Below are 19,478 nucleotides of genomic sequence, written 5' to 3' on the forward strand. Positions count from 1 at the left end.
TTTCCGCAATTAACCAAACCGACTATCACCGCGAGTGACATCCCGCAACTGTTTGCGTTGCGGCTGTAAAGGTCAATTTAAAGCGATTGCGTTCTTGTTATTCAGCTGCTTATAGTAGGACAATGCGATAGGCGAATGGATCTTTGTTAGGCGCGATAAGGGAGAACGTGATGCCGTGTCGTGAACCGCCCGCGGCAGCGTGTTTGCGAGAATTTCAACGATATCCTTGACACAGAGAGTGTGAAACAGAGTCTCCTTCTAACGCATCGTCGTTTACACGAAATCGGTCCAATCTCCACTAAAATCGTTTATCGCGGCACAGCCAACTTGAAAATTTCATATATTTTAAGCGAGATTGCGCATATACAAATATATGCAAATGCAACTGTACACATTTCATCTTTGACTCGAATCTTTCATGATGAAAATAAACCGTCGAGCTTGACATAATTCATTTTTTTCTGACTTTGGGAGGGCAAAATAATTCGTGCAATCATATGTAACTATGTAATTTAACTACTATATAATTGTATTTTTTTTATTATTATTCGATTATGCAATTAATATTTTTATATTATTTTACAAGGATTTTATATAAGAATTTTATAATTATATTTTTATATGACTTGGGGTCATGCTAAAGTAATTATGCAGGAAAACAAGCGTGTGTATGTGATGTGTGTAAAAATTATATATTTTTATTTATTTTTATTCACACGTCATACACTATTTTGTTTGATGAATAATATTATACACATTGAAGTTTTAAATTCCTCGCGAATTATAAAGACTTATTAATATAAAAATAATTATCATTGTGAAAATTAAGAGACATCGAAAATCTATATTATCTTAAACTATCACCAATCTTAAACTCTTTCTCAACTATCGTAATTCCTATAAATTTAATTAATATAGAATAGTAATATGTGGTTTTCACAAGAAAAATCCGACAATTTTATTTTATAATAAAAGTTGTACGTTACATATTTAATCGATCGCGAGTGACCTTCTGAGGAAAGGTCATAGTCCTCGTTGCCTCGGTAACCACAATAAAGTGGAAATTGTAAGAGCGTGCTGCGCATTAATCCAAGTACTTCAATTTCGAGGAGGAAGCGCAAGCTGCATTCCCTTAGAAAAAAAGTTGATTAAATAAATATTTAGCGAATAATTTAAATAACTTTTCATACAAAATAGATGTAATGCATCGATATTATTAAAACACCATTAACGTTTCTCCAGTTTAATCAATTCTTGAAAGCTTGTGCTATACTACATGAATGTTGCATTAAATGTTATTTGCTTCTTTTCTAGAGAGATTATAGTTAGAGTGAGATTATAATTATGCGAAATTACGTTTTTCATAACGTTTAATACATTTTAATGCACGCCTGTGTAAAGTATAAGAATTTATTAAAGGATTTTATACATTAAATGAATATTTTAAAGACAATCACATTTTGAATGTTTTATTGAAAAAATACAAGAAGAATATTAGGAAATAAAAATATTTATAGATCAGAAAAAAATTATTTTGCATACAAAATATTTATTAAAGATGATATAATTTAATTTATCTTTAATTTATTTTGCATATTTTTACACTGCATTAAAATAATACTTAAAAAAACTGGATTACATCACTTTCGAAATAAGCGGCTTATATGTCTATATAAATCTTCTTTACTATGTGTTCTCAAGTTTTGAATTTATTTTTAAAGCAGCTGCAGCAAAAATACATTAATAATATATTTTGATAAAAAAGTATTTTTTATATTCATTTAATTTTTCTCCTGACGTGAAAAAGCATTGATGAATTAATGCTAAATTGAACTGGTGCGAAATTTTTATTCTTATGGTAATTATTTCGTGAATATTACAATTTTGCAATTAGGAGAGCTCAAGTTTTTAGGTAACGACAAAATATTCGTTGAAATATTACTAAAACTTGTCTCATATTACTAACGTAAATCTGCCGAATAATTATTCGTATATATGCGGGCTTTTATACTCGTGTGTATCATTTGTTATTGTAATAATGAGTATATAAATATATACGTTTCTACCGTTTCGCAATTGGATTTTTTTCAATATTCCAATCGGCATTATCTATGAAAGTGTGGCGGTCTATAGTCACTTTAAACGTAGTGAAATACATGCATTCGCTTATCATCGATTGCATTCCCGCTAACGTTGTACGGTTGTGCAAGATTGTCTCACCTACCGTAACGTTCGCGATTTACAGAATTATCTTACGCAAGGTAGCGCAAGTTACATGTGTGAAATGGTTTTAGTGAAGGTTGCTGAATTGATTTCGGTATACGAACATTAATCAGAGTCAAGTATTTGAGAATTTAATACATATATGTATATCATTAAATCATTACAGAGAATATCGCATGATGCAATTATATTAATAAGTAATTAATAACTATTATTATATACAAATTTGAAAAGAATTTCATTTTTATATTTTCGTAATCTGAAAATATATTTAATTGTAAAATATTTAAAAATAAATATTTTTAATTTTACACATAATCGCCTCTCAAATATTGTTTTAATAATAACAATAACAATTCGAAAAAGAATAATATATATAAAAACAAATATATAAATATGATATATAAATTATTTTATGACAGATGTTAATTAGATTTTTAGTGCAATAAAAATGAAATTCATGAAAATTAATTATATATGATTTATAATACAATTATACATATAAGTACACATATTTTATATATATGAATAGAAAATTTATGAAAAGAACGACAGTTTCTGTTCGATTTCTCGCTACGGGATAATCCGAGTTACTCAGAAAATTTACGATGGAAACACGCGATAGATGTCGAACACCCTGTACAAGTCATTCCGATGACATAGCGTAGTTACTGAAACGATATAAATTCTGAGGACGATAAAACCAGCCGCGGGTCATTGATTTAGTTGACGACCGCGCTCGTATATACCCGCGAGAAGTAGCACCAGCTGTTATACATTATGCAAACCTTTTTCCCAACCGCCTGCACAAGACCCATCCGTCCGATTGGATTCGAAGCGAAAACCATCTGCATATGCTTCTTTCCGTCTGCAAAAAAAATCACGAATGACAAAACTGCTAAAAATTCCGCTTATATTGCAAACGATCTTCACGTAGTTTCCGGTCTCGTTTGCGACATGTAATTGCAAAAACATGATATAAGCACGTGGGTGGCGGACCGTGGTTTCGACATTATCCGAAAGAATTCGCCGATTCGGCTATATTCATTTATTAGCGATTTACTTGCGCGTGTCGAGTCGTGATACAATTGACATTTTTTTTATACGAGTCTATATGCGATCGACGTAGCATTGGTCCCGCATCGATTACTTTACGGTATACTGGTAACCGATTGACCTATACCGACGTGACTATACTACAAATGTTTTTTTTCTATTCGCTTATCGAACGTGTCGGTGGATGTACAGGTTGTCTCATAGATATATGTAGCGTGATTTCCACGCGGTAGATTCTTCGATAGGTAGATTATTCGATCGAATTATATACTGTTGCACCGGGTGTACTCGATAAAAATAAAGTCGTTAACCCTTGGCAAGGAAGTTTCAAAGAGTTAACTTTGCGAAACAAACGTTTGCGTGCGGCTATAGGTGCTTCTCCTAACAGTATTTACGACTTAAGTGTAACTTTTCGAAATGCAATATTAACGGGATCAGAAATATATATATATATTGAGTCTTCGACCGTCGACTCGAAAAAGATTATAAATTAATCGAAAACTTTCACAGGCGATGTTGAATCTTTATTAAAGGGAGCAGCGCGAGAGATGTAACAAAAATCCTAAAATATCGCGATAGGTATCGAATGTCAAGTCGAAAAATTTCTAAGTGTCGATGAATAAAAGAAATCGATATCTCGGAAACTATAACAGGTAGAGCTATGCGGTTTTCACTTTTTTTTCTTGTTTTATCGTGTACAATTCAAAACTCCAGCATTTTCGACCAGAACTCGTGATTTTTAAATGTTTCGTAAAAGTGGATTAATTTAAAAAAATCGATATCTCGGAAACTATAATAGTTAGAGCCATGCGGTTTTCACGTTTTTTCTTGTCTTAACGAGTACGATTCAGAACTCTAACGTCTTTCACCAGAACTTGATATTTTAAAATATCTTCAATATTGAAAGTGTTTTTTTATCTCTCTAAAAATTGCAAAACTCTTTCAAAAAATAATCAGGAACAATAAAACTATAAAACTATTAAACAATTTAAATTTACTCACCTCACGGTTGCTCCTTTGTTGCCCGATGCCTCTACGGGCCTCCTCCTCGTAGAAGTTTCGAAACACTTGCACTCGCGTTACTTTTTTTCGTTCGCGACGCCCGGGTTTTAGCTATCACAATCTTCGACGCGTTTCGGTAAAACGCGAGACTCGCGAGAGTTTATTCGCGCGCGAATAAAACCGAAGCTCCATTTTCGCCGCTTTTTCCAAGACCCACTTTTCGCAGGGGTTTATCGAACAAAGATGATCAAGAGAGTCGCGACGCACTGAAGTCGCCGAAAGATGTAGCGAGACGAACATTGAGCGCGATTCATCACGATCGACGAGATCAATTTCACGTGTGCGATCGCGATTACGATGTCGGTACGTGCGACGCGATCGGATTTATACGATAATTAACCACCAAAGACGCTAATTAATACACTCATCCTTTCGCGGACCGGCAAGAAGCGCGCGACCAAAGAAGAGCACTGGAGGTGGAGCTAGACTGGCACTGCCAGATTCGGAACGCGCAACGATACGTCGCGCCGAGTCGTAGTGGTGGGGCATTGTAGGGCTCGCGACGTGGGAGCTCGGCGAATCACGTCGCGACTACATACTCCCACCAGGTCGTAGTGGTCGGGCATTGTAGAGCTCGCGACGCAACATACGTGCGAGGTACAGCGAATTACGTCGCAACTACATACCCCCACCAGGTCGTAGTGGTGGGAATATGTAGTCGCGACGTGATTCGCTGAACCTCGAACGTATGTTGCCTCGCGAGCCCTACAATGCCCCACCACTACGACTTGTCGCGACGTGTCGTTGGTCGTTGCGCGTTCCGAACCTGACACCACTACGACCTGGTGAGGGTACGTAGTCGCGACGTGATTCGCCGAGCTCCCACGTCGCGAGCCCTACAATGCCCCACCACTACGACTCGGCGCGACGTATCGTTGCGCGTTCCGAATCTGGCAGTGCCAGCCTAGCTCCACCTCCAGTGCTCTTCTTCGATTGTTCATGATCAACGATCGCGCGCTTCTTGCCGGTCCGCGAAAAGACGAGTGCATTAATTAGCGTCTTTGGCGGTTAATTATCGTATAAATCCGATCGCGTCGCACGTACCGACATCGTAATCGCGATCGCACACTTGAAATTGATCTCGTCGATCGATAATCGCGCTTAATGTTCGTCTCGTTGCATCCTTCGGCGACTTCAGTGCGTCGCGGCGAAGTCGCTCTCTTGATCATCTTCGTTCGATAAGCCCCTGCGAAAAGTGGGTCTTGGAAAAAGCGGCGACGCGAAAATGGAGCTTCGATTTTATTCGCGCGCGAATAAGCTCTCGCGAGTCTCGCGTTTTACCGAAACGCGTCGAAGATTGTGATAGCTAAAACCCGGGCGTCGCCGCGCGTCGCGAACGAAAAAAAATAACGCGAGTGCAAGACGTTTCGAAACTTCTACGAGAAGGAGGCCCGGGGAGGCATCGGGCAACAAAGGAGCAACCGTGAGGTGAGTAAATTTAAATTGTTTAATAGTTACATAGTTCCTGATTATTTTTTGAAAGAGTTTTGCAATTTTTATAGAGATAAAAAAATATACTTTCAATATCGAAGATATTTTAGAAATATCTTCGATATTGAAGGTACGTTTTTTTATCTAAGAATTGCAGAACTCTTTCAAAAATAATCAGGAACTATATAACTATTTAAAAGAACCTTAAAACTCTGCTCAAAATTATCAGAACTCGATGTGTAAAAAAATGTAAAGTTGGCACCCCTATTTTTTGAAACTGATTTTCGTTATCGGTTATCGTAATGACCGGGACTATTTCTAAAAATTATCAAGAACTCTTCCTATGGTTCTAAATAACTCAGAACTCTTAACAGAACTATGATAGCATAACATAGGGGTGCCAACTTCACACACCCGGTGATATAAAAAAATATAAAGATGATTTTTAGAAACTTTTGTGTGTTTCACAGAGAGCACACATGACATATAAGCGATCGAAAACATCGGCAATGCGTATCGAGTTACAATTTCAATTAATTTGATGAGAAGGAGATTGCTCTTTTTCTGTATTATATATTAGAAAGGTTCACTCCTTGATCGATAAACCCGATGGCCTTGATACACACGCCAGACTTTTCTAACTGAGTAAAAGTGGGCTGCGGAGTCTGTGAGAACGACAGGCAAAGGCCACCTTCGTGGAGTTTTTAAAAAATTGCGCGTCACCGACAGCGGGAATTTCGTCGCTGTCAAGTGTTTTAACGAGTAAAGACAAAAGAGAGACGTTTCTTGCGATCGCATTTATCTTTCTCTTGTATCAGAAATTGCTACCTCGCAAATGACGAAGAATGTTTGCCGAAGAGGCGCGCGTATTGCGCATTTCGATAACACAATAATGATTGTGTAACGTGATGGATGGAGAAAGATGGATGGATAAGCGAAAAGCTGAACGTGGAACGACAAATATAATTTAACGTGATGTTTGAGATATCATTGAATACAAAACAAATAATATTTCATATACATATATATAAGATTTTATATATTCTATAATAAAAAATTTTTTAAATATCTATAAGACTTGTGAGAATTTTCTAAAATTCTTCTAAGATTCTTGTTCTCTTCATTTTTTAAAATATTTTTTTATTGATGAAAAAGGATAAAATGGAATTCTATTTTCAATAAAATACAATACTTTTATACATTAGCCTATATAGACAATTAGACAGCGAGAACATTGAATATATCGTTATGGAAAGCGCCCTGATAATTGATCTTGCAAAGCGATCCCGCTCCAGCGCTCAAAGATCTCCGACGACGTATTCAAGGCCGCTCGAGGCCGGATTCTGATCCAGAGAGGCTCGAATTCGTTGATTTATCTCGCGAGTGCACGGATAGAGAAGGTTCTCCCTCTCGAGTTCCTCGCACTCTCTTTCTTCTCGCGTTTGCATCTCCTCTCGTTTGCTTCTCTCTTTTGCCAGCCCTTTCCTCATCTATCCTTCCGTCCCGTTCTCGCACTGTCACTCCTCATCTCTTCTGTCTTGCTCTCTAACATTTTCTTTCTCTCGACGTGGCAAACCGAGCGCGAACGTCCTTGACGGTCGCTGCAGCGACGGTGCAATAACGCAGCGCGGCCGTTGCATGCCGTTGCGCTTGTGTGCGCACTGTTTCTCTTCTCTTTTTTCTCTTCTCTCTCTCTTATAGTGCGCACCGCAGAGTCGAACTCTCCACTTCACCATGCGGATCGCAGCCGCTGCCGTGCGCATGTTACGTCATCGACACCTTCACTTCGCTCGGGCTGTCCGAGCGCGACGCGCGGCCTGAGTTCGCGTTCTATTCGCGCGGTTCCAGAATTAGCGCCGTTGTGAGAGCTTCGCGATTGTCACTTCAATTTAATTTCACTCGTTAAAGAGGCACATTTGTGTGGATGGACCGAGATCTCAACATCTTGTCATTGCTCTATGATTTTTTTATAATCTTTGGTACTCAATCAAAATAATGGATATATCCAGAATCTCTCTAAAAGTCATAGTCGCAAAGTTTAAAAGAGAAAAGTTATGAAATGTTCCTATAAAAAAATGTAATGAATAAATTTGCCGGTTCGATTCAAAGAGAAAATAAACGTGAGAAGAATCTGTAAGACGGGACAAAATAATAGAAAACGCGGCGCCAGCTTTGTTGTTTAGCAGAAAAAGGAGATTGCGGACGTAACAAGGAACGTGTGGATATGTGAATTAAAGCTTACGGCTTAACTGAAGCTACTTTCTAAAACATTACGTTATCTTGTTCTGAGAGCTTTATTAACTACGGTGCAAAGTTACCGCTGCAGGTGTAATCCTATCTTGTATGCTCTGGTATCGTGTAAATTACAAATTGAATACGTGCGCTGAGATTTAACTTGTGCGAGATAAGGAAGTTTATGGTGACTTTAGATTACATTATAATATCTGTGTTAGGTATTATGAATTAAAACGCTTAGCGAAATAAATTTTATTCACTCTCACTATTCACGATCAGATGTATAGGATGTTCCAAGATCCCTATGCTATATATATAATATCATAAAGAAAAGTCAAATTAATAAAAATGTTATTTTTTTCAATCAAGGCATCAATACGTAGTTTTCGTACAACAAACGACAAAAAATTTAGAGAATTTTGCAAAATAAATTTTAGATGAAAAAATGGATAGAATCTTATTATATTTCAATTTTAAGGTAGAGACAAAGAGAAGAATCGCCTACTCCCCCCTTTAATTCTGATAAATAATATATTAAACGTCATTTAGCTGCACGATGATGAAAATTAAGAATCTTTAAATCATTGTCGAAATATTTCTCTATAACTTTTCAAGTAAGAAAATTAAGATATTTGAAAATTTTTTTAATGATATTCGCACGATTACACTCTTACATAAACATGATCGCGAGCAATTAAGAGGGGATATCTCGGGGATCTTTTTTACAAACCCTTCTTTCATATGAAGAGACGCGCTGAACGCATCGATCTGTGGACATCTAAAAAATTTATCATCGCTTCCTTACATTCTTTGCCTAACGATGAATGGCAGGATTGTTACATCGACGGTATAGCGCGTCCGAGAATAGATTAACCGTCGCTTCGATTTAAAAGCACGACCAACACTATGACATGAAAGTAACGATCCGTGTGTGATGTCAAGTCAATAACCTGCAATAACTGTTTGACCTAAAAATGTCTTTGGAACCCCCTGCCGGAAGAGTTTTTCCCACGGATAAAGCCGCGGTATTTAATCTCTTATCCCGTGAGAATTGTGTGCTTTCAAATTATTTCATTTTCTGGGCTTTAGCACCTGCTCGAGCTAAATTAATATCTTTTGCGAGTGTGTGTGTGTGTGTGTGTGTGTGTGTGTGTGTGTGTGTGTGTGTGTGTGTGTCTGTCGTAATAATGCGATTACCATTTGTTTCCGCAGATCCGTATAATGCATTCTATTTGTGCACATTATCTTCCTAAAAGCAGTTTTCCTCTTTTCTGTGTTTTCCTTTCTTCAATTGTCAATAGCCATTCATATTAGCAACATTGTGAAAAGATTATGTGTCGATATCAATATCATCGATAATAAATATGAATAAAAATGAGTGTAGCTCGAGAAATTTAGAATTTTATCTCGTAATTTCCTTTTATTATTAACTTGAGATTATAATTTGAGCAACAATGTTGCTTTGATCTTTAAAAAAATGTATTCAATATCTCAATATTGATATTCTGTTGCAATAAAAAAATATATAAATATATAAATAAAATATATATGCATAAGTAAAGATATTTTATCTTTTCTTATATATACATGTTTTTATATATATATATTGGATGATTGCAAAAGTTCGTGCCCGATTTGCATAGATGGTGGTAATAACTTCAAATCGGGCACGAACTTTTGCAATCATCCAATATATATATATATATAATATATATATATTTATGTATTACTTATATATTCTGATATTAAGTATAAACTTAATATCCCTGCTATGTTTAAAATTATTATAATTTTGGTATCAAACTTGCAATCTTTGAGTTTAATATCAAAGTAAATACTCTTGCAGTGAGTATCGGCATTTCTAACAATAACTTCAAATGTTCTACGTTTTATTCATACCATTCTTTGCTGTATTGTTAAGCTCATTGCGAACTTTCATTACGATATTGAAGCGGAATTTCTTATCCATCCGTTATACGCACGAAAATTCACAGTAATACATATAGATATCCAAATGTGTGTTACGGATATTCCGAATATCTGATTATAGACAGCTATTATTAAATCTTTTTCAGAACGATACTTTACAGTTATATACAAAATGTAGGAAAATTATTTTTGTTGAATGTATAGAATTAAAAAGTGATTTTTATGGAGTTATAACTATATGATTTTTTTTAGTATTTATTCTATTACTTTTTGCTGCGAATATAAATTTTTTTTAATTGCACGTTTAATAGTTTTGATGTCACTGCGAGCACACCCGCAGTTAAATCGCATTGGATTAATAAAATTAATATTATGCTATTGCAAATTGCTATATCGTTATATGTTTTATATTAACATGAAATATCTAAATAATTCTTCGAAAAATGTAAAAAAAACTTATCATATCTTAATATTTTTGTACAAAATATAGAGAAAAAATTGATTTATGTAAAAAAATCATGATTCTATTTTTAAAGAAATGAAGACAATCTTTACATTTTTCAAACAATATTATTCACAAAGAAAAACTATAACTGTGTATACGATATTATTTTATACTCTATGACTTTGTTCTGGACAGTTTTTGCATATTTTTAAAGATAAAACAAAAATATATTACAGATACACAAGCATTAGGTGATTTATCTGAATGTCATTCATATATTTATATCTCTAGTAAAAACTAATTGTAATAATTTCTTATCGATATGTCATATTAAAAAAATGTCGACTCAATATCATATCTAATCATCTTCTCTCAAGTGCTTAGATATTAATTATTTTCTATAGCTTTGTCGAGTTGTCGTTAAACAAAATACATAAATGACAATCTGATGGAAATCCGATGGAAAATGCGATAACATAAAGTAGGACGATAGCTCGTGAAGCGCGGAAGGACGTATTTAGCCTATAGGTTACGAGAAACAGATGGCTATAAGCTCTTATCTGACATCGATGTCTATAGTTTGCTGCTTCTAGAAACTCTTAGAAACGGCGAGTACATTTCGAGGGAGCGCGAAATTGCCGCGGCAATGCGAATACGTATAGAATCGAGAAGAGACAATACTATTCGAGAATTACAACAATTTCGAAGATAAAGAGCGCAAACAAGACCGCGTAACAAGTCAAAGTTGTCCTACTTATAGGCAGAAGTAATTGATCCGCTATTACGTAAGAACGGGAATAAGAACGTCGCAACATTGTTTCGTAGCAATATAATGCTCGCTTCGTATCTAAGAATTATTTTAATACAACAAGCCGTCGTAATCGCATTTGATTACCATATGCGAAAACGTACAAAAGAGAAGCTTTCAGGAATCTGTAAAGTTCGTTGTGTATTTTCTCGATATAATTTCATGTTTTATATTTATAATATATTTTTAGGAAAATTTTAAATCACATTGTATTATTATTCTAAAATTTGCTCCAATATATTCATCAGCAAATAATTTCTGTAGCATATATATAATAATATATTATTTTTTCTTCTCTTTAGAAAAATTCTGTATAGGATAATATACAATACGCAAAAAGAATTTGTAACATAATAATTCAAGATGAATAATATTAAGGAATTTTTAATCGCTTCGGAATCATCGGGCAGACAAGATTATGACTAGAAATTAAAAAAAAAATACTAGATGTTGAGAGCGTCACCGGAAAATCGCGGAAGTCTCAGCGCAACGATCGATCGCGCAATACGCTACTTGCGCCTCTAACTCTCTCTTTCGGGCTTGATTCGCGATGAGATCCCACGACTACGAGCGGCTGCGAGGAGAGTTCGCTTAAGCGAGAGAAAGAAGAAAATTCGGCCATTGGAGAAAGAGAATCGAGGAAGGATAAAGTGCGGGGCCGATGCTAGGATAGTGGAACGCGAAGCGTAAGAAGAGAGTGACTCGTGTTGATGAGAGATTTATTATCATTCACCGATCGGTCGTGCGCATTTCGCTCTCTTTTACGTTTTTTTTTTTTTTCCTTTTTTTCGCGTGGTCGCATCGTATTAAAAACGATGAGACCGGGAGATCGGATCAAGTCGCGTTTGCTACTCGTAAACTCGTGAATTTTCTCTTAGAATTTACCCTGAAAATCATGGTAATCGTGGGACAATATGGTATATGAAAAGAATTTTATGAGAATTTCTCTGATTAATTATTTAACACAATAAAAAATAATAATATCTATCGTGATTTTATTGTGCTAAATAATTAATCAGAGAAATTCTCATAAAATTCTTTCCACACCATATTGTCCCACGATTACCATGATTTTCAGGATAAATTCTACGAGAAAATTCTCTCCGTGATCAACAGTCAGCAGCATCACAACGCGTGACAATAGCGACGAGGACACTGACGGCGGCCGCGAGTGCGCGAGTCGCGATCGCGCAAAGTGGGGGAGAGAGATAGAGAAGGGAGAAGAGACTCGCCGCCAAAGTGATGGGGGTAAACGCGGGATGCGTGCGCGCTCGAGTCTTACGCGCCGCTCTGTCAGTGTCAGTTGGTCCGCCGCGGTGAATTGTGGCGTCTCGTTGACGTGCAAATCTATACCTCATCGTTCTGATTAAAAAACGCGTATACATCTGCCCTGTGTGCGACATCGAAAGGTTCGTTTCTCTCGAACCCTTCGGCGAGCTCGCGAGAACCGGAGCGGTGGCTCGTGAACGGACGATCGAGGGAGAGGAAGATCGGCTACGTCGGCTCGCGTGATACGAAACCATCTCTTCTATCTCCTCCGGCTTCGAAGCGGTCCGGTTTGCCCGGAGACGGGCGGCGAGATAACACGACTCATCTCTCGCGGTTCTATCGGACGCAGACGCGAGAAAGTGTTTCTTTTCAACATTGCGCGCGCGAGATTCGATTCCTGGTGACGTACGAATTCGATACGATCGTTGGGAGAAACGCGTAAGTCCCTCTGTTCCATCGAGTATATTACAGTAAACATCGAGGTATACAAATCGGCACGTGCAAGTGTGCTGGCTTCGGAATACGTATTCGCGATAAGAAGCTATTCACCGCAGCAAGAACTGTCGGACCGGATTTATTACATGTAATATCTGTTCGTGTTCGTATATGACAGTACACTCCGAGCTCTCAGAAAATCAGTGAAACGTGTCGTGACCTTAGTGTCCCGACAACAAGAAGGGGAAGACTTGTACACATTGTAAGTACCCAACGCTCCTAGAAATTACATTAATCTCGTTCGCCATATGTTAGCCCTTTGTCTCTCACATTCGCGTATACTCGGCGACAGCGATAGGAAATCGGTTTGAAAAATCCGCGCGAGAACAAAGTTTGTTTATTATCATGCCTGCGATACTTTAATTCGAATCTTGGTGTCTTGGAACGAAATTCACAGTGTTTTGATCGAGTTAAGACTTCGTCGCATTTGTTGTGTCACGTAAGCTGTGATTATCGTTCGTCGTCCGAGACTCGGAAATTATTACATTTTATCTCTTTCAGGTCTGAAAAATAAAAACTCGAGCCGCTTTGCATCTCCGCGCAAAAGTTATGCAAATGAACGATCGCGCTTTTTCTAGAATGTCGCGACGCGCTTGCGCGAGTGAGCGACTTTTCCCCGGTTCTTTTCCTGTTCTTTCGCCGAGTTCAAGCGGAACTTTTCAAGCTTTATACTTGTGCGATATACACACATATATTCCTTTTTTTTTTTGCGCGCGAAACGCAGGGTAAATGTACCGATGGCGAACGATCGATCCAAAAACAATTCGAACAATTCTTATACTTATATTTTAAATGTCAATCGATCTTTAAATCTTGGTGATATTATTCATTTCAAAGGAAAAATGGATTTAATTCATTGTCAGATGGATAATCTTGGAGAAAAGTATTGCAACTGACAGATTTAATTTCAATAAATGATGGCTCAATAAATTTTGATTGATAACGTACGTAACAATCGGATATTAAAATTATTTCGGATATTAAAGTATCTTTTTTTTTTTTTTTCGAAAAGATTGATCTGCTTGATTTAATATAAGCAACGCATGTGGAAATTCGACTTTTATTCACATCGATCGATGATTATCGATTTATTAGTACATCAATCCGATATTGCGTACGAAATCAACTCGTTCTTCTTCGTTCTTCTGAGATAATTATAGGATGGCGGATTCACTTTGCATAGTTCACTTTCACTCTGCAATTTAAATTACCTTATGATGTCTCTCAAACGCGGAACTAATTAGAATCCGCAAAATTTTTTTAAAATAGACTAATGTATGAGTATAAATTATTTATATTCAATATATACAGAGAACAGTTGGTTACTATGTATCTTTTTTTTGTTCTTTTAATTTAATTTTATTGAATATAAATAATCATGTTTATTTGAATATATTCTACAAAATCAGCTATATATCATATATATATACATATATAAAATACTGTAGTCTGTGACATTTACAAACAGTTTATAAAACAATTTTTTTATAATAATATGAAGAAACACTTGTCTTAAACTATACACCTTATATATTCGCAATTTAAATCGTTTAACAGAATAGGGACTAAGGAAATGGAATTATAACTACGAGGTGCTACCTCGAGCGCGCGATTGTCTCTTTGTGTATACATATGTGATATTTCAAGAAATATTTTGCGAGAATAAAGTAGCCAAGGTCGAGATATATCTTACACGCAACGAATCGACGGATCGCTGGCAAACGTAATCTATGTACGTTAACTCATCCGTTACATGCAGTTGCGCACGACATATTAAAGCTGTGCCGACTTGTTTACCGTGTCTTTAACGAGTATCCTCGGCAATATGATGAAATAATTATTACGTCGCAGCGCGAGGACGGATCGCGATTACGCAAAATGGAAAGATTGAGAGCGTCCGATTTATTTTCACGCAAAGAAAATACCGAGATTGCCGCATACGATATAATATTTATCATGTGTTTCGATATGTGTGTCTCCTTACGGCATAAAATAAAGGCCATATAATTTCATCAAAATTTTTCCATCTCGCAATGTTTCAATGTCTCTAATAAATTTATAACATAAAACGCTGCGTGTGTTTCGTGTAGATTAAACAATTAACATGTGTTTTCCTTACGTATAGGTACGGAAAATTCTGTGATTAATAGCTAATCATTTCTAGATAAAATGACTAATTACAAACTGGTAAACAAGTTACAATCTCGCAAACTTAGCATTAGCGCGGATCAAATTACACTTCCGTTTGTAATACATTATTTTCCTCTCTCTCTCTCTCTTACAATCTTACAATTAGTTAGAGGTAGACGCGGTATAGTCGTTTTGTTGTCTCGAAAGAATCTTGATTTCCTAGTAGAATCGACGATTATTTTTTATTTTGTTTCTCGATTGTTGGCGAACGTCGTGAACGATCGAATGGAAACGCATTACGAGCAAATTGATTTACCTCATATCACCGTACGATATATATTTTATATTATTCAGACAATGGGGGGGGGGAGATATCCTGGGAAATAGTCGGAAATTGCCAGAATACTTAAATAATAGATGAGATATTTAAAATATCTCACGACAAAGACATCAAGCCGAAAGCTAAACTTCATCTCAATCGAATCGAGGGTTTTTTTTATTTTTTCTTTTTTTTCTTTCAACGTTTGCGACTGTCGAGACGAGAAATGGCACGAGCGGAATAATTCGCGCGAGCGAAAATTATTGCGACAAAACAGCTGTCTTGCGCGTATTCACGGCCCGTCGTTCCCTCGTTGCGATCTACTCTTAATTGTTTTAACATTGTTTGCACGAAGATAGATGGCATTGTGTCGATTTATGTCAACTGTTTGAGGAAAGTGTCAAAGGAATCTTAAGCAGATTTGTCACAAGACTTTAAACACGCGTGTGCAAATAACACGCGTCACATCATTGATTAGTCAACAGGTTGTTTCGCGCAAGAATAAAAACTCGTTTAATTCAAGTGACGTATATTTATTTGCTAGCTTGCGCGTATAATGTTGGGTGTACCATATCGGAGCTATGCGTGTTCATCTCGAGATTACAACATTGCGCAATCTCACTTGCATAATTAATTATTGGCGCACCACGATCATAATTAATATTTGAACAATTAAAAAGTAGGACAAAAGTGAAAAATAATATCTTAGAACTTGTATAAAAATTATTTTATATACAAAAAGAGAGAGACAAATACAGACAGACATGAGGTTCTTATACACATAAGAATTCATAAAGTCTATCGCAATTTTTTTTAATATTTATGCACTACCAGAGAATAATGAACTTTGAATGAGTAGGAATAAAATAAATTTTCCTTTAATAAAAATGTTATTTTTTAATAATCATTATTTTCTAAAAACAAATTTGATAATATGATAACTTTATTATCACGTACAGCTAATGTGTATAAATAAATGCAAGTAGTTGACCAATGTATAATATTGGAATATTTTTATTTCAATATATACATTTTATTTGGGATCAACTCTGTGATCATACAGTTTGTTTATCCGCTAAATATTGAACGAATGTACAAATGTGACATATTTATACGTTAAACTTTATATTCTCACGCCGATATTACGCGTTACATCATATTTGTTTCGATCCGATAAGTATATATTTGACGAACGCGTCCAGGGAACCAGCTTTATCCCAGTCAGACTGTATTACGGTCCGTATTTAAAGAGCGATACGAGATAAGCAACGTGTTACGTGTGCAACGAGAGAAAGAGAGAGATACGATGTGCACGTACATCGAAGAGTTATAACCTCGTCGTTGATTTTTCTGATCCCGCCTTTCACTGATCCAAGCACTTCCTCCTTTCTTCCCGCGAATCTTCTCGCGGGATCGCATTATGATGCATTCCTGATGTTTTCTTGACCCTGCTTCTCACCCGAATTTCCGGTCGAAGATATCGCACTCGGTTTTTTTTCTTTTTTTTTTTTTTATAGAACGTTATCGTGTTAGAGATTCGTAAGATGCCTTTCGCGCTCAATCGATCTAATTTCCGCATTTCGGTACGACGATACTTTTTTTTTCTTCTTTTTCCGTCGACGTAACGATGCGCCCGCATCGTGATTCAATGTAATCAATTTTTTTTTCCGTCGTCCTCAGGACAATAGAATGCCGTCAATTTGGAACGTGACGTGCTCGTCAATCGACCTGGGCATGGTAATCTTCGCACTTAAACGGCTCAATCCCGCCTTTCACTTCGCGAATACTTCCTCCTTTCTTCGGATTTTTTCATATCTTGCCAATCTCCGCCACACGGTTTTTTTTATTTTCGAATTTCCGGTTAGATACATTAAATCGATTAAATTATGGCGCCGCCCATATAAAGTAAATATAGCGTTTATTCGTTACCCTTTTAAATTATAATAGTCATTAACTACTACAGGAAATGGATTTTAATGGCAAATGTAATAGTGTTTGTTTGTGTCCGCGTTTCTATTATGACACATTTACGCATGCTAATAAATATCAAATAGGTTTCCTTTTATTAACTATTTCTCCTGATTTTAAATTATCCATGTCCATAAATTTATCATCGGATTTCCATATATTACGCTAATTAATTCTACTTTAAGATAATTCTTTTTTCACGGTCACGTAATTTAATTCGATTACATTTCGCGATAAAGTATTTCTTTTGCGGAAAAAAGTACTTCTTTTTTTTTATATGAATTTTATCCCACGTATCAGATAATGTAAAGCGATGTTAAATAATCTCTATACGACAATAAACACGAGTTTATTGCGATATTAAACTTTATATCCTTTTATGCATCCCGTATCTTGTGTCTTTATCGAGTGAAAATCTTCCGCACGTGACCCATGTCACATTTGTGTGTCGTGAACGGAAGATGAAACAATCGTAAATCCTGAAGAAGGAAATCAGCTGATGCTACTGACAGAGCGCTCCCTTCTCAAAAAATTACGTCGCCGAGAAATTCGCACCAAAATTCCCCTCCCTCCTTCCCCTCGGATCATCTTGCTTTACGTATGCGCAAAGATCAAAAGGTTCGCCGTATTTTCATAGGTGAGACAACTTTACGATCGGCGTATTTTTTCGCACAATAAACGCGACGCAGCGTATTTATTTTTACATCCACGCCGTAAATTCGCGTAATTCGATTTTACGTTTGTGGCATATCGTTTTATTGCTGCACCGTCTGCAGCAATTTCTTGCCGGTGTCTTCTATCTCTCTATCTCTCTCTCTCCGCGGGAATATTTAAGCTTTTGTAACGCGCGGCGATTTTCTCTCGGAGAAGGTTCATCGCGCTTTTTCTTCACGATATATCCACCCTAATCGCTGATCGAACTTCGACCTTTGCTTAGCGGACTTCGCGCTCGAACTCTATCGCCGTCGCTTTTGTATAAAACGTGTGACGCCTAGACACGTTGACACGTGACGGTAATTTCTAACAATAAGAGAGATTGTAATCGCTGAACGTGTCGCGATTACGATGTATCACGGCGCGATATATAAGACCGATGGTGTAAAGATTTCTTTCGCATGTGATCTCAAGGTCGCCCGAGTTAGAAGTAGTTCGTCGCAATTAATTTTTCAGAAAGATCAAATCCGTCGAATTCATCGGCAGAAAAAGAGGAGGCGAGAAATCTAGGACATCTCTCTGCTACGCGTCATTACGGATCGCGTTCCTCGTCTGGTGCCGAGATTCAGTGGCCGCGTATAGTTAGTAGCATATAGCCTCTCTTCGCGTTTCTCTTATTCATAATTCCAACGTCCATTATTCATCATTATTAATAGATCACCCATGCGTTCCCCGCGCGCATAACTCTTTTCTGGCGCGCGTAACCTTTCTCCTGCATATTAAGCTTAATAAATCCGACACTGCGGGTAAGCGACACAATGTGCGGCCGACACAGCGTATGTTCCAGAACGTTCCAGAACGATTATATTACGCCAAACAATGGTGCACGCGCGAGAGAGAGACGTTCGTTTGATCAAGCGCGAGATCATTTGTTGCGCGTATTATTGACGTAGGCGTGATAAGTTATGTTTCTCGAAAATATCAAACATGATACTGCATTGTGCAACGGATCTATTTGCAACACGTGTCGCGAGGCCGTGGCTGGATGTCATAGCTTTTATTATCCCCCCCCCCCCCCCCGGCAATCCCTTTCGATATCTGAATCCGCGAATTCCCGCGCGTGCACCACTTTGAGAATTAAAGGAGCAAATATGTATACAGAGAGATATAGATGATACTCTCTTCAATATATGCTTAATCTCCTTCACAAGATCTCGAATAAACAATCGAATAAATAATCCATCGCGAATTGAAGTTAATATTATGAAATATATATAAAATTGAATAATATAAATATATTATAAAAATATGACTAGGTTGTAATATGAGATTTAGAATTTGAAATCATAGACAGTTTTTTTATGGAATATTCTTTTTTTATTAAGGAGAGAAAAATTTGTTTGCTCACAAAAGAACTGTAGCTTATATACTTGAAAAAATTTTGCCGCTTTTTG

The 19,478-nt window shown here is 36.7% G+C and overlaps 1 protein-coding gene and 1 long non-coding RNA gene across 3 annotated transcripts in view; one reads left to right on the forward strand and one right to left on the reverse strand.

The window, feature by feature from the left end:
• LOC145936397 (terminal nucleotidyltransferase 5C) overlaps positions 1 to 19,478 on the forward strand; it is a 110,087-nt gene that overhangs the window by 39,681 nt on the left and 50,928 nt on the right. Inside the window, exon 1 of one of the 2 annotated variants that reach the window (XM_083038602.1) lies at positions 12,429 to 13,155. The exons of the other annotated variant lie outside the window; for it this stretch is intronic. The gene's annotated coding sequence lies outside the window, so the exon portion shown is untranslated. Of the gene's footprint in view, positions 1 to 12,428; positions 13,156 to 19,478 lie in introns of those variants that run through there. 2 annotated transcript variants of the gene reach the window in all.
• LOC145936409 (uncharacterized) overlaps positions 936 to 19,478 on the reverse strand; it is a 97,060-nt gene continuing 78,517 nt past the window's right edge. The window contains exons 4-5 of the long non-coding RNA XR_014425385.1: positions 3,012 to 3,091; positions 936 to 1,131 (exon numbers count right to left, since the gene is read on the reverse strand). This is a non-coding gene — a long non-coding RNA (uncharacterized LOC145936409). The remainder of the gene's footprint in view (positions 1,132 to 3,011; positions 3,092 to 19,478) is intronic.

This window comes from Prenolepis imparis, unplaced genomic scaffold (genome assembly GCF_030444845.1).
Source record: "Prenolepis imparis isolate NDT839.2.m4 unplaced genomic scaffold, iyPreImpa1.0 SCAF_5, whole genome shotgun sequence".
NCBI classification, from domain to species: domain Eukaryota; kingdom Metazoa; phylum Arthropoda; class Insecta; order Hymenoptera; family Formicidae; genus Prenolepis; species Prenolepis imparis.